The sequence below is a fragment of the Sus scrofa genome, chromosome 13 (assembly GCF_000003025.6).
Source record: "Sus scrofa isolate TJ Tabasco breed Duroc chromosome 13, Sscrofa11.1, whole genome shotgun sequence".
Lineage (NCBI taxonomy): Eukaryota > Metazoa > Chordata > Mammalia > Artiodactyla > Suidae > Sus > Sus scrofa.
The window spans coordinates 201,018,303-201,036,361 of NC_010455.5; the positions used below are offsets into that span (position 1 = coordinate 201,018,303).

Below are 18,059 nucleotides of genomic sequence, written 5' to 3' on the forward strand. Positions count from 1 at the left end.
ACCTACACCACAGCTCACGGCAACGCCAGATCCTTAACCCACTGAGCAAGGCCAGGGATGGAACCCGCAACCTCATGGTTCCTAGTCGGATTCCTTAACCACTGAGCCATGACGGGAACTCCTGTTTGAGCAATCTTATATCAAACATAAAAGGTGTGGTTTTGATCACCTAGGGAGTTTTAGTTTTTAAAGATGAACAGGTAATATATACTCATGGTTAAAAAAAAAAGATCCAGCCCTAGAGAATGATGTCACCTGCATCTGCCCTCCACCCCCATCCCAGTGCTCTATAGGTAATAGCGACTCAGTTTTCCCATCAGAAATGTTCTCTGTGTATATATGTACAATTACATATAAAAACATTTAATATATGCATGTATGGTACAAAGCTGTGCTTAGTGCAATCCTTTTTTTTTTTTTTGTCTTTTGTCCATTTATTTATTTATTTATTTTTTTTGTCTTTTTGCCTTTTCTAGGGCTGCTCCCACGGCATATGGAGGTTCCCAGGCTAGGGGTCCAATCGGAGCTGTACCTGCCGGCCTATACCACGGCCACAGCAATGCGGAATCCTAGCCTCGCCTGTGACCTACACCACAGCTCACAGCAATGCTGGATCCTTAACCTACTGAGCAAGGCCAGGTATCGAACCTGCAACCTCATGGTTCCTCGTTGGATTCATTAACCACTGCGCCACGATGGGAACTCTTCTTTTGTCCTTTTAGAGCCGCACCCGTGGCATATGGAGGTTCCCAGGCCAGGAGTCTAGGGGTCTAGTTGGAGCTGTAGCTTCTGGCCTACACCACAGCCACAGCAATGCAGGATCTGAGCCTTGTCTGTGACCTACACCACAACTCACGGCAATGCCAGTTCCTTAACTCACTGAGCGAGGCCAGGGATGCAGTCCACAACCTCGTGGTTCCTAGTCGGATTTGTTTCCGCTGTGCTAGGACGGGAACTCCCTGATTTGTGTGTGTGTGTGTGTGTGTACACTGTGTCTGTGTACTTAGGATCAAAAGCAAATGGGATCATGTTGAACACAGTTTTGCAACTTAAGCTTCTTGATCTGTTTTATAAATATTCTCATATTAGGTGATAGTGTTTCCCTGTTGTTTATACTGATTGGGAAATATCCCGTGTTATGGATGCACCACAATTGAGTCAGTCTCCTTAAAGAGCATTTGATTTGTTTTCCAGTTTTTGCTATTTTAGACAGTGCTGCAGTGTACATCCTTGTACGTGACACTCTTCTGTGAGCGTGAGCTAGAGGATATATATTTATAAGGGAGATTGCTGGTTCACCAGGTGTATGCACATTTGACTATGTATTGCAAAAAGCAGCACCAGTTTGTATTTCATCAGCAGTGTTTGAGAGTGTACTCTTTCGTGTATTTCACTGACTGGTGTTATCAAAGTTTAAAATCTTTGTTGATTTAATAAGTGAATAGTGAAGTCTAGTTGCTTGAATTTGTATTTCTTTTTTTCTTTTTTGTCTTTTTGCTATTTCTAGGGCTGCTCCCGCGGCATATGGAGGTTCCCAGGCCAGGGGTTGAATCGGAGCTGTAGCCTCCGGCCTACGCCAGAGCCACAGCAACGCAGGATCTGAGCCGCGTCTGCAACCTACACCACAGCTCACGGCAACGCCGGATCGTTAACCCACTGAGCAAGGGCAGGGACCGAACCTGCAACCTCATGGTTCCTAGTCGGATTCGTTAACCACTGCGCCACGACGGGAACGCCTAAAGATGTATTTCTTTAATGAGTGAATTTGAGCATCTTAAGTTGCACTGTAAGTCTTGAACTTTACATAACAAAAATGTCGTTCTTTGTCTGATGTATAGTTAAAAATATTTTGTGATTTTCCTGTATTCTCTTCAATGAAAAATTGATATTTTCATAAATTTCGTAAATGCATAAGTAATTATAAATGTTGATAAACTGTACAAGAGGATTCTTGTTCCTCTTCATCATTGGGCTGTCCTCTGTATAAGAATCATGAATTCTGGTGGTGGAAACTTTGGCTACAAAAGTGAAAAAGATTTGGTGATCTCTGCTGTTGGTGTTGCGATAGTCTTGTGTGCAGGCAGAATCAGCACAGGAAAGACCATGGCTGCTAGCTGTGAGAGATGTTGATGTACGGAGAACTAGAAGAACCCAGGGAAGTTAAGACAGATCTGGGGATTTGAGGTGCCTTGTGGAGGAGCAGGGATGCATCTTGGTCTTGAAGAATGGGTGGGCTTTTTCGGTAGAACTTGGGTAATTGACAGTCTCTTCACTGGAGGAGACCATGTGGGCACCCGTGGTGGGTGTGCCTGTTAGGGAGAGAGAGAGAGAGAGTGTGTATGTTTGTGTGTGTGTGTGTGTGTGTGTGTGTGTGTATGTATGTGTGTGTGTTATGTTATGTTGGGGGAGGGGTGGGGACACTTGCATGAGAAATAAGAGTGCTGGGTCTTAAATATAGGGAATTTGAATTTGGGGCAGTTGAAAGTTTTTTCAGCAGGATGATAACAAATCCATGGGTTAGGGAGATGACACCCTAAGTAAGAAGGAAGTTTTGAAAGGCAGGCTCATTCTAGGTGTACAGGCATGAAGGAATAAGGAGAGGGGAAAAGCAGAAGACAGCCGGAAGAGTCAAGTTTGGAACAGCTTAAATTCTCTCTCACTTTAAAAAATTAAAGTATCGTTGATTTACAGTGTTGTGCTATTAAATTCTTAATTATTTAATTTTCAACAGAACAAGGTGAATATTTCTGGATTCAAATAACCGGTTTTTACGAAGATAGGAGAGAATTCTACCAACCTTGGTTGTATAGTGAAAAGTCATAAGAATCAAATGATTGGCTTAATGGGGCAGTTGAGAACATTTCCTAGTAAGTCCTGAAGAAACTGGAAGAACAGAGGATAGAATTATTATTGTAGTTCAAACCTTCTGTTAGTGACAGGTGGAAATAATTTATAGCACCATTAAAAATGAGATAAAGGGGAGTTCCCCTGTGGTCTAGTGGTTAGGATTTGGTGCCTTCACAATTGTGACCCAGCTTCAGTCCCAAGTCTGAGATCCCATGTCAAGCCACTGCATACTGCAGCCAAAAAAAAAAAAAGGATAAAAAATGAGGCAGTGGGAGAAGGCAGTGTTAGAAGTTGTGCTTCTGGGCAGGAGAAGGTTGTATCATAGTTCACAGTTGAAAAGTATAGAGTAGTTCACCGTGTGACAGTTTAAAATTTATTGAATGTCTTAATATTTTCCTGAAATCATATTTATTCTGTTTATTTTCATTTGTATCCTTATTGGGAGACCAAGCATCTAAAAAAGCATTTATCTTGTGAGGTGGATAAAGATCTTTGTTGAGTACCTGCTAGTGCCAAACATGGAACCCAGGGCCTGGGGATCAATGCTGAAACGAAGGCTGTGCTGTGTGTGCCATCATGGACATTAGTTCTAGTTGGGGATCTTTAATAGTCTCTGGAATTAAGGACTCAGTCTAGAGTAGACATACATTTTCATTAGAGGAAACACAGTCTATGAAATTGAATAAATTTTGATGCTTTTGTTTTTTGTTTTGGCCACACCCACAGCATGTGGAAGTTCCTGGGCCAGGGATTGAACCCGAACCACAGCAACTACCCAAGCTACTGCAGTGACTGACGCCAGATCCTTACCCTGCTGTACCACAGGAGGACTTCGATGTCGCCTTTTTTTTTTTTTTTTTTGGTTCCCAGGCTAGGGTTCTAACTTCCGGTCTATACCCCAGCCACAGCAATACAGGATCCATCTGCACCTTACACCACAGCTCACAGCAACGCCGGATCCTTAACCCACTGAGCGAGGCCAGGGATTGAACCTGCAACTTCATGGTTCCTAGTCGGATTCATTTCCACTGCGCCATGACAGGAACTCCCTCTGTAGTTGCTTTTGAAGGTCAGAATTTTTGTTGCCTTTATTTTGACAGTTAATTTTAAGTTATAAGTTTATTTGGGTATAAATAGAACTCCTGTCCTTAAGACAGATACTGGTCTGCTGAAAAACTTGTTCTGGTTTGATCATTTCTCCTTGAAAAAGAACAGCTGTCATCACAGTAGCGTGTTTTACTTCATCTTTCCATCAAGCGTGTTTATTTTTGAGAGACATTACTTCTGTGGTACAAAAGATTTTTCATAAACGTTTTCCAAAACAACAATAGTAAGAAAATTATTGGGATCTCAGCGTTATTTTACAGTCTAATTTCACTTTTTGAATTTCCCTATAGTGGTTCTGTGGTACAGTTCAGAATATCAGTAATGCTAGGTAAATTTACCTAGGAATTGGCCTGAAGGCCCACGGTTACTCAGCAGTGTTGGAGTCAGCTAAGCAAAGGGGAGAAATCGAAGACTGAGTCTTAGGATTCATGGGAGACATTTGGAAGAAGACTCTTGAGTAAGCTACAGATGTGGACCTCTGGTAAAGGGTGTGAGCGGATAGGGAAGGTCACGGAATAAAATGCCGTAGAGTGACTGGAAATGGACGAGGAATGTAAGCAAGTGGATGAACAAGAGTTCTCAGTCCTTAACAAGCAGTCAACAGACAGAACCCCACACCTCTTTAATGATTCATTGTGACTTCTGGGGTGAAGATCCAGTTAGTCAACAGGCTCCCCAGCCTGGAATTGAGCAGTCTTTACCTCCCAGGTCTCGGGATCCCATGTCTTTGCCTCTCTGTTTCCTGGGCCAGCTATCAGCTCCTTTTTTTTTTTTTTTTTGTCTTTTCAGGGCTGCACCCTTGGCATGTGGAGGTACCCAGGTTAGGGGTTAAGTTGGAGCTGTAGCTGCTGGCCATATCTCACCACAATACTGGATCATTCACCCACTGAGCAAGGTCAGGGATCCAGCCCGCGTCCTCATGGATACTAGTTGGGTTCATTTCCGCTGTGCCATGACGGGAACTCCATCCCCTCCTTGTTTAGTTAGCTTCTTTTCCTCCTTCCCTTTCAGTTCAGATACCACTTTGTCAGGGGTGGCAAACCCCCACCCTAGTCACCTCTTCTGTTTTAGTATCTCATGTCTCCCTGTACTTTTCTTTCACAATGCTTTTCATAGTTGGTCTTTTCTTTTCTTTTTTTTTTTTTTTGTGTTTTTGCCATTTCTTGGGCTGCTCCGGTAGCATATGGAGGTTCCCAGGCTAGGGGTCCAATCGGAGCTGTAGCCGCCGGCCTACACCAGAGCCACAGCAACTCGGGATCCGAGCCGCGTCTGCAACCCACACCACAGCTCACGGCAACACCAGATCGTTAACTCACTGAGCGAGGCCAGGGATCGAACCCGCAACCTCATGGTTCTTAGTAAGATTCGTTAACCACTGCGCCATGATGGGAACTCCAATAGTTGGTCATTTTTTTAGTGTTTGATTAATGCCCGCCAGAGAGGAGGGACAGTGGTGTTTTGCTCCCCCTTGCAGTCTCAGCAATTGGCAAGTGTTTGGCATATGGTGAGTACTAAATAAACATTTGTTGAATGAATCGGTGAGTTGCATTTTGATTTTTACTAGTTGGTCTTACAGACCAAATGACTACATCAGGGGAATGACCTTTTGTAGTAACAGTTGGGCAGGGAATATGGGAGCCTTGAAAAGAAAGAAGAAGGTAAACCCTAACTTTTCAGAGATAAGTTTGGAAAACTTTATGTAGCCAGTAAAAAGACAAAGTTATTTACTCATGGATTAAAATTTTTTTTTTTTTTTTTTTGTTCTTTTTAGGGCTGCACCCATGGCATATGGATGTTCCCAGGCTAGGGGTCAAATTGGGGCTGTAGCCACAGCCTATACCACAGTCACAGCAATACGGAATCTGAGCTGCGTCTGCGACCTACACCACAGCTCTCGGCAGCTCCAGATCCTTAACCCGCTGAGTGAGGAACCTACGTCCTCATGGATACTAGTTGAGTTTGTTGCCGCTGAGCCATGATGGGAACTCCTACTCGTGGATTCATTTAACAAATGCATGTAAAGTACTTACTGCTGTTAGAAGCTTGATGTTATTATGGAGTGGAAAGATTGTGCCTTTATTAAAGGAGTACATTATTAATAGTTTATTGAAATAGATACAGTCCTTGGTGGTTTGGAGTGGTTTTAAATTGTGGAGGGAATCAGCCTGGATTTTTTTTTATTATTCTTAGCTACAAAAGTGAGGTTCATTCAACGATTATATCTGAAATGTCAATCCAGCATTTGCAGTAGCTGTCAGATTCATATTTAAAATAAACTCTAGCTTTGACTCCATTTAAAAAATAAGAGGAGAAGTTCCTGTTGTGGCTCAGTGGTTAACAAACCTGACTAGCATCCATGAGGACTTGGGTTCCATCCCTGGCCTTACTCAGTGGGTTAAGGATCTGGCCTTGCCATGAACTGTGGTGTGGGTCGCAGATGTGGCTCGGATCTGGTGTTGTTGTGGCTGTGGCATAGGCTGGCAGCTACAGTTCCGATTGGACCCCTAACCTGGGAACCTCTATATGCTGCAGGTGTGCCCTAAGAAGACAAAAAAAAGTGGAGTTCCTGTTTTGGCTCAGCGGATTAAGAGCCCAGCATAGTAGCCAGGAGGATGTGGATTTGATCCTTGGCCTCGCTCAGTGGGTTAAGGATCCAGGATTGCTGCAAGCTGTAGCATAGGTCCCTGATGCAGCTTGGATCCAGTTGCTATGGCCGTGGCGAAGGCCAGTAGCTGCAGTTGGGAACTTTCATATGCCACATGTGTGGCATATGGTGTGGCCCTAAAAAACAAACAAGCAGAAAACAAAACAAAACAGAAACGTTTGTTTGTTTGGATGCATTTTTGGCATTACTTTTGCTTCAGATTTAGATGATAGAACAAGAAGAATGCTTGAGAGAAAGTCACTGCATGGATGATTTTTCAAAAGGAGGAGTCTTGTAGTTAGAAAGTCATTGACACTGTCGAGCTCGCAGGTGAATGAGCTTTTTAAAAGCTTAAAATGGATGTTTTAAAATACTGTGGACAAAAAAAAATTGTTCTGAAACCTTTCTCAATGACTAGTTTCTGTAGTAAATATTTAGGAAAGCAGGTATTCAGATTTTATTTTTTGGCTCTTTGCCTGGCCCCGGGCTAGACCCTTGGGACATAGTCGCCAGTCACATGGTCCCTGCCCTGAGGAAGCTCTTCAGTGTAGTTGGAGCTCACCGTAGAGAGCTGGAGAGGAAAGGTGGCTGGCAGTGAGGGCCAGCAGTTCCTCGATTCCATCCGCCCGGCCTCCATTTATCCATCTGTTTATGTGTTCCTTGAACTTAGTTTTGGTGTCAAATGTTAGACTGCTGTAAGCTACTTACTTGCTGCTTTATCCCTGGCAACACAGGGGCTGAGGGGATAACATTTGCAACACCAATTCAAAGTGGAAACTTGGGTCTTCAACTGGTATTGGCAGATTCTTTTTTTTTAAAGAGAGATGTTCGTATAAACTAGTGAGCGTCTCTTGTTAAAAAATAACAATAGTAGCATAGCTGCTATTAATTGATTGCCTGCTATGGGCCAGAAGCTGTACATATTCATTATTAGTTATTTTGATATTGTTAGCAACCCTAGAAGGTGGTTGGTAGTATCTAAGTTAGGAAACTGAGATTCAGGGAAGTCAGTTTGCTTAAGGTTAATTATAGTAGATTGCTTATGCTGCTTCCAGGTAGGAAAAAACCCAGTACAGGGCCCTAAAGGTAAACATTTTAGAGAGACAAGAAAGAGAAACCGCTTCTGTAACCCTTTAATTGAAGAAATAGATAAAAGTTCAGGAATGCCGGGGTTGATGCCTTGTGCCACTGATTCATTAGTCTTTCAGATAATAAACCAGAACATCTAATAGCTTTCTGTGTTTGGGGAATTCTTAAGAATCTTGGTAGGAGGTAGAAATCTTCTGTTATGAAAGCCAGTTGCTCACTTTCTCTGCATCTTTTGGAGTTAGGATGCAGTAATACGACCTGGGGCCTCCATTCCACTACCTGGGAAGCCAGTGATTTGCTGAAGCAGGCACTTTGTGGAGTCTGTGTTCTGCAGTGCAGGGGGAATGGCAGCTGTGTCTCTTCTGGAGGCGGTCAGTGACAGATCCAGTCGTAGCATTTAGTTCCGGTGTCAGTGGTAGATGTACTCATCACGGGGAGCAAATCCTGTGCAGTCTCCACTGGACCAGATCTGTGGTTTGAATTTTGGGTGTTCTTGATTATGTAGCCTTCCAGCCTGGCCCTCCTGGGGTTTTCTATGAGTTGCCTAATATGCTTTAATAACTTCCTTTTCAGTTTCAACAAAGCCAGAGTTAGTTTCTTTTGTTTGCAACAGAGAACCTTTACTTAGATGGTGCTCATTAAGCTAATAGACTATTCTGAGGAACTCTCTAGGATCAGGGTTACCTGTATCTAGATTAGCATTTTCTAAGTGGAAGAGTTCACAGCATATGTTAAGTGAAATACTCCAAAACCACTTTGCTTATTAATTTAATGAATTTGCTGAATTTGAGTACCTGTTCTAGGCCAGGATGTGTTTTAGGTGTTGGCGACACAGGAGTGACAACATAGAGAAGATCCCTGTACTCACAGAGCTTATGTTCTATTACGAAATGTAGACCAAGCAGGAAAGCAAATAACCTCCTGACAAAGAGCGATGAAATATAGAGAAAAATGGAGACAGGGTAATGTGGTGATGATGTGTGTGTTGTGTTCGGGCGTTTTATAAAACATTTACTTTCAAATTGTTGTCAGGAGTCATGACTTCTGCTTTTGACTATGAATTTACCCTCCTACCATAGACAACTAGGAAACTGGACAAAATAGGTGGAAAAACTGTTTTCAGGTATTAGTAGGCAGTGTAGAACTGTGATCCCTGACAGATGGGAAACAAACAAGGTGAGTCCTATGATGGTCCCGTTTTCTGCCTAAAGGCAGTTTTCAGGTCTCGTTGCAGGGAGGGGATCCCAAATAAAGCCCCGTGGCCTTAATGAGTTGTGGAAACAAATGTTGGAGTTGAGGGAGGCCAGAATGGTTCTGATTTGAGAAGTAGAGTCTGGAGAGAAAGCTATGCAGAGAAAGAGTGCCATAAATCTTAGTGGTCCCCTTAAATGGTGACTGAATGCCAGGCTGTGGTGCACACATAGGGTATAGTTTCATAAAGGAACAATTTCTGGGGACAGAATCTACTGGGAAACTGTAAGCACGAGAATTTTCTGAGCTCATCTAGGGCTGGGAAACATTTGAGTAACTTAGAGCCAACGTAGAAAGATCTGTGCTCACTGCGAATCCAACAGGTCATGTCTCTGTGGGAGCTAAACTAGTCCTAAAATAAAGGCTACTCTAGGTCTGTTAGAAAAAAAGCTTAGGAATTCCTAAGTGGGTTAAGGACCTGATGTCTCTGTGGTGGCATGGACTCGATCCCTGGGCTGGCGCAGTGGGTTAAGGATCCAGTGTTGGTGGAGCCGTGGCTTGTATATGATCCCTGGCCTGGAAATTCTGTATACTGTGGGGTGGCCAAAAATAAAAAAAAAAAAGTCCATCATTCAATAAAAAATTATGAAACGTGTGAAGATGTAGGTTAATGTGACTTTAATAATTATGGTATCAGTAAATTGAAACCAACCAAGAACCAGTAGATATTAGAATTAACAGGCAGAACGTGAGAGCAGTTACTGTATTCCAAACGTACAAAATGTTAGGCAGGGATATGAAAGGTATAAAAAGACCTAAATAAAACTTATTAGAGGTGAAAACTAATGTGTGGAATGAAAAATACACTGGATAGCATTAATGATAGATTAGACATTTCAGAAGAAAAGATTAGTGAGCTTGAAGACATAGAAAACTCAGTAAATATAAACAGAAATGACGGAGACTGTGGAATTGGCAGACAAGGTTGTTAAAATGGCAACTACGAAATGGAAGGTCAGATGTCAACTCACTGTTGTAACTTTATTGTACAACAGTGTGTTGTTTCTTGATAAGTAACAATATTACCATAGAGTTAGAAGCTTAAACTCATATATTTATGTTCTCACAATGTCTGTGTACAACTCAGCAGGGTTCTCTGCTTTTTAAAATCTGCAGCATATGTAAATTCCTGGCCTAGGGATTGAACCCGTGTCCCACAGAGACAACGCTGTGTGCCACAGCTGGAACTCTTCTGGATTCTCTGTTTTAGGGTCTCAAAGAGCTTATGATCAAGATAGTGACTGGGGCTGTGGTCTCATGTGAGGCTTGACTGGGCAAAGATCTCCTCTAAGCTCATATGATCGTTTGTAGAATTCAGTTCCCTGTGCGGTTTTGGATTGAGGACTTCAGTTTTTTGCCACTGATTGGCAGGTATTTGTTCTTTGCTGAAAGATAGTGAAGGAAGAAAGTCTACACACTACACTGATGTGTAGTCTTATGTGTCATAACCACAGAAGTGACATCTCTTCATCTTTCCTCGGTTCTCTTGGTTAAAAGCAAGTCATAGGTCTTGGATTAAGAACAAGCGTCTGGAGTTCCCGTCGTGGCACAGTGGTTAACGAACCCGACTAGGAACCATGAGGTTGCGGGTTCGGTCCCTGCCCTTGCTCAGTGGTTAGTGAGCTGTGGTGTAGGTTGCAGACGTGGCTCGGATCCCGCGTTGCTGTGGCTCTGGCGTAGGCCGGTGGCTACAGCTCCGATTGTACCCCTAGCCTGGGAACCTCCATATGCCGCAGGAGCGGCCCAAGAAATAGCAAAAAGACCAAAAAAAAAAAAAAAAGAACAAACGTCTGTGGCATGAACTGCAGGTGGCTGTTATGGGAGCCACCTTAGAGTCTGTCCATTACAGACAGATACATTCTCTGGATTCCACTCTAGATAGCTGGCTTTGAATCCTGGCCCTGTCTTTTCCCAGCCATGAAAACTCCCCTGAGCCTCAGTTTCCTTGGGGGGTGGGGTGTGTGTGCAATATAGGCCTACTATTTATAGTGTTTGAAGAGTAATAGAATGCTTATAAAGCAATTCGGACTTCATCCTATTAACTCCTACTCATCTTCCGAGTCTCAGTGTAGATGTCATATATTCTGGGAAGCCTTCCCTGACTCTTCTTTGACTCCCCCCATCCTTCCTGTCTGGGTTAGCTTTCAAAACACCTTGAACCTTTCCTTCTCATTGCTTCACATCTGTTCCACCTGAATTTTATAGCTGTTAGGTTTACTTATTTCTGTATCTACTTGCTTTAGATTAAGCGGCTTAAGAGCAGGAGTTGCATCTAACTTTGTTCACTGTTGTATCTTCAGGGCCTAGCGTAGAAGGACCTGGAATACAGAAAGATTCTGTAAATGTTGGGTGAATAACTGAAAGAATGAGGTTAAAGTGCATGCATTGAATCTTTGAAATGGCATTTTTGGTATCACCATGCTGTCTTTTTCCAGATGCTGAAGCAGTCAGTCTAAAAGAGATTTCCTCTGTTTCTAGGATGGTCAGATCTAGCGTGGAATGTTGAGGCGTAATAGTCAGAATTGATTATAAAGGTTTGCAGAGTGGATGCTAAAAAGTGTTCAAATAAATAAAGAGGCTGTTGGGATAAGAAAACAGTGGTAAAAATCAGTCCTAGTGGATCAGAAGCAGGAAACACAGTAGGGAGCGTCTCTTGCCGTAAACGTGCTTTGTGGATCACGCCTTGAGATGGTGTGGTATGTAGGAAGTAGTCTCCTACATCGTGGAGACTCACGGTGCACATTAGCATATTCTAGGAAACCTGTTAACATGTAAAGGCAGTCTTTGTTAGGTGCTCTGAACACGTTATAAACATACATATAGTGCAGTCTACTAAGGTATTTTCAAATATCTGATGATAAAAAATAGGTGAAGTAATTTTCCTTAGTGGCTGATGAAATAGGATTCAGTCAGACCAGGTTCGGCCCTCACTCTTAGTTATTATCTGTATTGCTTTTGCGGAGTATGTTTTAGCAAATGTTAGATTAATTCCACAAGAGCAGGGACCATGTGCATTGTGTTTATTGTGTGTCTGGGACTGGAGTCTTGCTTTTCCCTTAATATGTGGCTGAAGGAAGGGTTTCTGGTATTATTTTAAACTGTGCTTCGGCTTCCCAGGATGAATTATTTGTACAATTTGAAGAAGAGTTTGGTAGATAGGAGTTAGTATAATCCAGTCAGTATAAGGTACAACAGAAAATAATTTTGTGTTTCCACTTTGTGTGATTGCATGTCCCTAAAGAAGAAACATCTGTGTAGTCTGCCTCCTTGTAAGGATTCCTCTCGGTCACTTTCAGATTTATTACCTAGCCTTCTTGAGTTTTATTTCTGAAATAGTCTTTAGTTCTTTTATTTTTTTCTTTTTATGTCTTCACTTGTGGTATATGGAAATTCTTGGGCCTAGGGGTTGAATCAGCTGCAGCTGATGGCCTCCACCACAGCCACAGCAGCACGGGATCCTTAACCCACTGAGCAAGGCTAGGGATGGAACCCACATCCTCATGGATACTAGTCAGGTTCATAACCTGCTAAGAAACTCCAAGTTCGTTCTTTATGTTATTATTAATGATCTCCGTAAAGATCAGATCTTTAGTCTCTTTTTTGCTTATTGCAGTAATATTTTTAAGAATTAATTTTTAGGAGTTCTCTCGTGGCATACTGAATTGAGGATCTGGTGTTGTCACTGCAGTGGCTGGGATCTTTGCTGTGGTGTCAGTTCTGTCCCTGGCCTGGGAACTTCCACATGCCATGGGTGCAGCCAAAAAAAAAAAAAAAAAGAATTTTAATTTTTAGTTTTAACATGCATATGGTCAAAATCGAATACTACTGAAAGGCTTATGATAAAAAAGCTGTTCCCAGGTACATAACCTCATTAGTCTTAGTCCTGCTCCCTGGAGCAGGGCTTCCCGAACTCTTCCACCTTAGGGTCTGTATGGACAAAACAGAAGAGGCTGTTTGGATACCCTCAGGTCCTTAGGGGATTTTGGTACTTCTCGAACTTTTGGTGGCACTGCATGTCACGTGTACTAGTTGACAAGATCTGTCCCATAAGTAATCACTTTTACCTCAACTCTTAGCTATTTCTTCTGCTGCTTACCTTTCTGTTTCTAAATTATATGCTCATCAGTTAGGATGCTTTTGGATGCTAGTACTGAGACCATGACTCAAAATGACTTTCAAGTAAGAGAATTTAACTCACTGTTGGAAGTCCAGAGGTAGGGTGGGCTCTGGGGCTAATTAGTTTTGTGGCACAGTTATGTCTTCAGGGCCCCAGTTTTTCTCTCTCCCCCTTTAGTCACTGGCTGGCTACATCCACAACTTAATAAGATGGCTGCAGCAGTTTCGGGAGAAAGGACATCATTGTAGCTGTATGAGACTGTGGAAACTGCTTAGCGTCTCCAGCAGATTTATCTCCTGGGTTATATGCCTGTTTCTGAAACACTCACTAGAAAGGGAAATGGGATTACATTTAGACCAGTTAGGCATGGCCTGGAGCTAGCGCCTTCGCTGAGCGAACGCCTAAGTGGATGGATGTTCACGTAGGTTCTGGACAAAATTAGTTTCTGTTACAGAGGAAGGAGATTGGAGGCTAGGTAGGTAACTTTGACCCTATTTTGCTGTTTGACTTAAAATTTAAGACCTTATCTATTGATTTTCCATCAAAGTAGATGAATATTTAACGGTAGGAGTCCCCGTTGTGGCGCAGTAGAAATGAAACCGACCAGGAACCATGAGGTTGTGGGTTTGATCCCTGGCCTCACTTAGTGGATCCGGTGTTGCCGTGAGCTGTGGTGTAGGTCGCAGACGCGGCTCGGATCCCGAGTTGTTGTGGCCCTGGTGTAGGCCAGTGGCTACAGCTCTGATTAGACCCTTAGCCTGGGAACCTCCATATGCCACGTATGCTGCCCTAGAAAAGACACATACACACAAAACAAAAACAATAAAAAAATTTAACGTTAAACCACTTGCCTTATATTTCTTTTTCTGTCTATTCATTGTAGTTGTATATATATATTTTTCATTAAACATATTCAGTGCTTAATTATGACTCTGTAAGTCTGGAGCCAAATTGTACACTTTGATTACATTTCCCTCCTTGCATAGTTTTGTTTTTCCCAGCATTAACAATTATATTCGTTTGCTTTGTTTTCTAGGTACCTTCCAATATCCTCACAGTATAGTTTGCAAAAACATCAGTGAAACAGTTGTCCTGCCCCTTGTTCTCACCCACCCTCTCCCTCACCCTCTTCTTCAAGAATGTTCTTCAGGGGTCCTCCATCAGACTACTCCTGCGTGGAATTCTTGCAGTCTGGGTCTAAATGGGGTTCCTTTTCTGGATCTCCAACAGGTTTGGATCTCCTGTCAGCTAGGGTCTCTGACCTTTATCTTTCTCGTTTTTATCTTTCATTTTGCTGGAGCACAGCTTTTAGTACTTTCTGAGAAAAGGTGTATGAAAGGTTAATTTTTTTGAGACATTGTCTGAAAATATATTTAATTTGCTTTCCCTCATAAGTAAAAGTGTTTACTGGGTACAGAATTGCAGCTGGAGTATAGTTTTGACTGGAACTGTAAGTTTATTACTTCATGGTCTTCTAGCTTCATAGAGCAGATAGAGTTTGTATTCTGGATCTCATAAGAAAGAGTGTGTGGAAAAGTTAGCATAATACACTCTCATGTATCCATTACTTAGCTTCAGCAGTGATCAACTCTTGGCTACTTAAAGGAATTTTATAATCCTGTCCCCTCCTCCCCCACCTTTGATTTTATATAGGCAAATCCAGATATGTAATTTCACTTGTGAATATTTACAGTATGTACCTCTAAAAGATAAAGGACTAGTTTTTAAACTCTAACTTCAGTAGCATTATCATACTTTTAAGAGATAACAGTAATTCTTCAGATATCCACTTAAAGTTCAAATTACCTTGATTGCCTCATGATTTTTTTTTTTTGTCTTTTGTCTTTTTAGGGCCGTACCCACAGCATATGGATGTTCCTAGGCTAGGGGTCTAATAGGAGCTGTTGCTGCCAGCCTACACCAGAGTCACAGCAACGCGGGATCCGAGCCTCGTCTGAGACCTACACCACAGCTCACGGCAACGCAGAATCCTTAACCCAGGGATTGAACCCGCAACCTCATGGTTCCTAGTTGTATTTGCTTCCGCTGCACCACAGTGGGAACTCCTCATGATTAAATTTTTAAACAGTTTATTCAAATTAGAGTTTAAGTTAGGTCCATAGACTGTCATTGATTGACAAATCTCTTAGGTCTCTTAATCTCTTGGTTGTTTTTTTTACTTCAGTTTTACTTTTTATTTTATTTTTCCTGGCCACATGCACAGCATGCATAAGTTCCTGGGCCAGAGACTGAACCTCTGTCACAGTAGCCGCCTGAATCTCTGCAGTGACAAAGCTGCAGAGCCACAGGAGAACTCCTCCCCTTGAGTTTCATTAAACTGCATCATCTGTCTTGTAGTTTCCTGTAGCCTGCATGCTCTTGAAAGAAACCCTATGGTGTCATTGGCCTATTCTCCCTGCCCCCCCACAGTGTATTTCCTCTTAACTTGGTAGCAAGACCTAGAGGCTTGATACAATTGTACTTTTTTTGTCTGTTTTTTTTTTTTTTTTTTCTTGGAGGGGTGGTGTGTTACCTTTAGGGGACACAAAATATCTAACTCTCTGTGCTGTTAGTGGCTGCTAAATATTTGTATAGATCCATTAATTTATCAGAGGTTTTGGTCCTTTCTATGAGGGGACCCTGGTGCATGCCAGCTGCCTAAGTTTTAAGGATTCGTTCTTCATCGCTGGTGTGGTGAGCTTTGTAGGATATGCTGCAGCACGGTGTTTCATTGTGTTGCACCCATCCTTTTAGTTTGATGATGCTAGTTTTTTAGACCTGGGACATTTTCATGTATAATTTCCTCGCTAATTTTTTTCATTTTGGCCTTCTCAGGTGATGTGCAATTTTATTACCTTGTCTATTTTCTGTTTGTTTATTTATTTATTTATTACCGCTGAGAGATCTTTTTCAACTTTCATTTTCCATTAGGGTATTTTTTTTTTTTTAACGTCCTCTGTGCACCTCCCCCTTTTTCCCCCCACTAGTTACTTTGTTTTTAGTTCATAAATATATAAATTCTCTTCAAACACATTCTTTTCAGACACATTCATATTATGGTTAATTGTCCTTTTTTCCCCCTCCTGACATTGTCACAGTTTCCTCTGGATTCCTGTTTTTCTTCTTGTTTTGATTTGTCTTTGATTTTTGGCAGCTTTCCTCAAATATCTGGCCATTCCTGGGCTGGTGGCTTGTATTGAGGAGGGCTTTACCGTGAAGCTGAAGGAGGCTCTTTCTGAGGGTGTGGTGTGTTCGCTGAAGCCTGGGTCGGTGCTTGAGGGGCTCAAGAATATGAGGATCCCCAGGGCTTTTACTCCAGGGCTCTTGGCGTCTCCCCTGAATCCTGTGCCTGGGGGAGAGGGAGTGTGCTCCCGTTGCTGGTGCTCTGCAGGCAGTTCTGTAGAGACGCCTCCTCGGTTCTTGTCTTCAGGCCTGCGCCTTGGGCCTCTTCTCGGCTGTGCTCGGTTGCTTTGTGTGTAGCACCTCCTTGCCTTCTCTCTCCCCAGTGGTCTTCATGGGAGGGAGATAACAGCCTGGGGGCCGGACACATACTTTGTTGTTGCGCCTTTGCAGCTCTTTAGACTAGATCCTCAACTGTTCTTTCTTTCTAAAGTATTGATATTTCTGAAGAATATAGGCCAGTTATTTTATCGGGTCACCCTCATTGTGGGTTTGTCTGATGTTTCTTCATAGATGTAGATTAGGCATCGTTGCCATGAGTACCATAGAAGTTAATTTCATTGCATTTTGTTAGATGGTGTATTATTGGCTTTCCATTTCTGCTGTAAAAAAATTGCCACACGGTTAGTGGCAAAACACAACTGTATATATTACAGTTGTGGAGTTGAGAAGTCCAAAATGGATCACAACTGAGCTCAAATCAAGGTGTCAGGGCGCATTCCTTTTGGAGGCTCCGCAAAAGAATGTTTTCCTTATTTTTCCAGCTTCAGGAGGCTTCCTGCATTTCTTGACTTAGGGCCCCCTTCCTCTTGTTGCAAAGCCAGCAGCTTTGGCCCTGGTCCATCTCATGCTGCTGTCTTTCTCTCCCTGTTTTCCTCCCTCTTTCACTCTTTTTTTTTTTTTTTTTGTCTTTTTGCTGTTTCTTGGGCCGCTCCCGCGGCATATGGAGGTTCCCAGGCTAGGGGTCGAATTGGAGCTGTAGCCTCTGGCCTATGCCAGAGCCACAGCAACGCAGGATCCGAGCCAGGTCTGCAACCTACACCACAGCTCACGGCAACGCCGGATCGTTAACCCACTGAGCAAGGGCAGGGACCGAACCCGCAACCTCATGGTTCCCTAGTCGGATTCGTTAACCACTGCACCACGACGGGAACTCCCCTCTTTCACTCTTAAGGACCTTTGATTACATTAAGCCCACAAGGATAATCGAGGATCATCTCAATTTTAAAGTCATCTGATGGGCGCATTTAACTTCTTCTGCAGTCATAATTCCCCTTTGCCATGTCAGGTAACATAGTCACCAGTTCTAAGAATTAGGATGTGGGCTAGTTTTGGGGGGCATTATTGTGCCTACCGCAGGTGTCATGTGATTTCATTTTGTCCCCTCATTGACAGCGTTCGTTTTGATCACTTGATTATGGTGGTGCTTTCAGGTGTCTCCATTTTCAAAGTTACTTTTCCTCCCTCTTTGTAATATTTTGTGTAGGGAACTTTGAGACTATGTGAATATTCCATCTAAAGATAAAAGAAGTTAGACTTTTAATTTATTCACTTGCTTTCTATCATTATGGGTACTTGATTTTCTGTTTTATGCAATAGGCTGTAATCCATTACCATAATTACTTATTTTGATGCCTCACTTGTTCAAGATTTTGCCAGTAGAAGCCCCTTCAAGTTGGCTCCTGTGTCCTTTAAGCATATCTTCATCATTTTTTGGAGCATTTTCCAGGTTATGTTGAACTTCTCTCTCAGCTTTGGTATTGGAATTTGCCATTTTTCTAAGGAGCCCATTAAAAAAATTCTTTATCTTGAAGTAATTACAGA

The 18,059-nt window shown here is 42.5% G+C and overlaps 1 protein-coding gene across 7 annotated transcripts in view; it reads left to right on the plus strand.

The window, feature by feature from the left end:
• DYRK1A (dual specificity tyrosine phosphorylation regulated kinase 1A) overlaps positions 1-18,059 on the plus strand; it is a 151,441-nt gene that overhangs the window by 9,797 nt on the left and 123,585 nt on the right. Inside the window, exon 1 of one of the 7 annotated variants that reach the window (XM_021070971.1) lies at positions 13,840-14,285. The exons of the other annotated variants lie outside the window; for them this stretch is intronic. The gene's annotated coding sequence lies outside the window, so the exon portion shown is untranslated. Of the gene's footprint in view, positions 1-13,839; positions 14,286-18,059 lie in introns of those variants that run through there. 7 annotated transcript variants of the gene reach the window in all.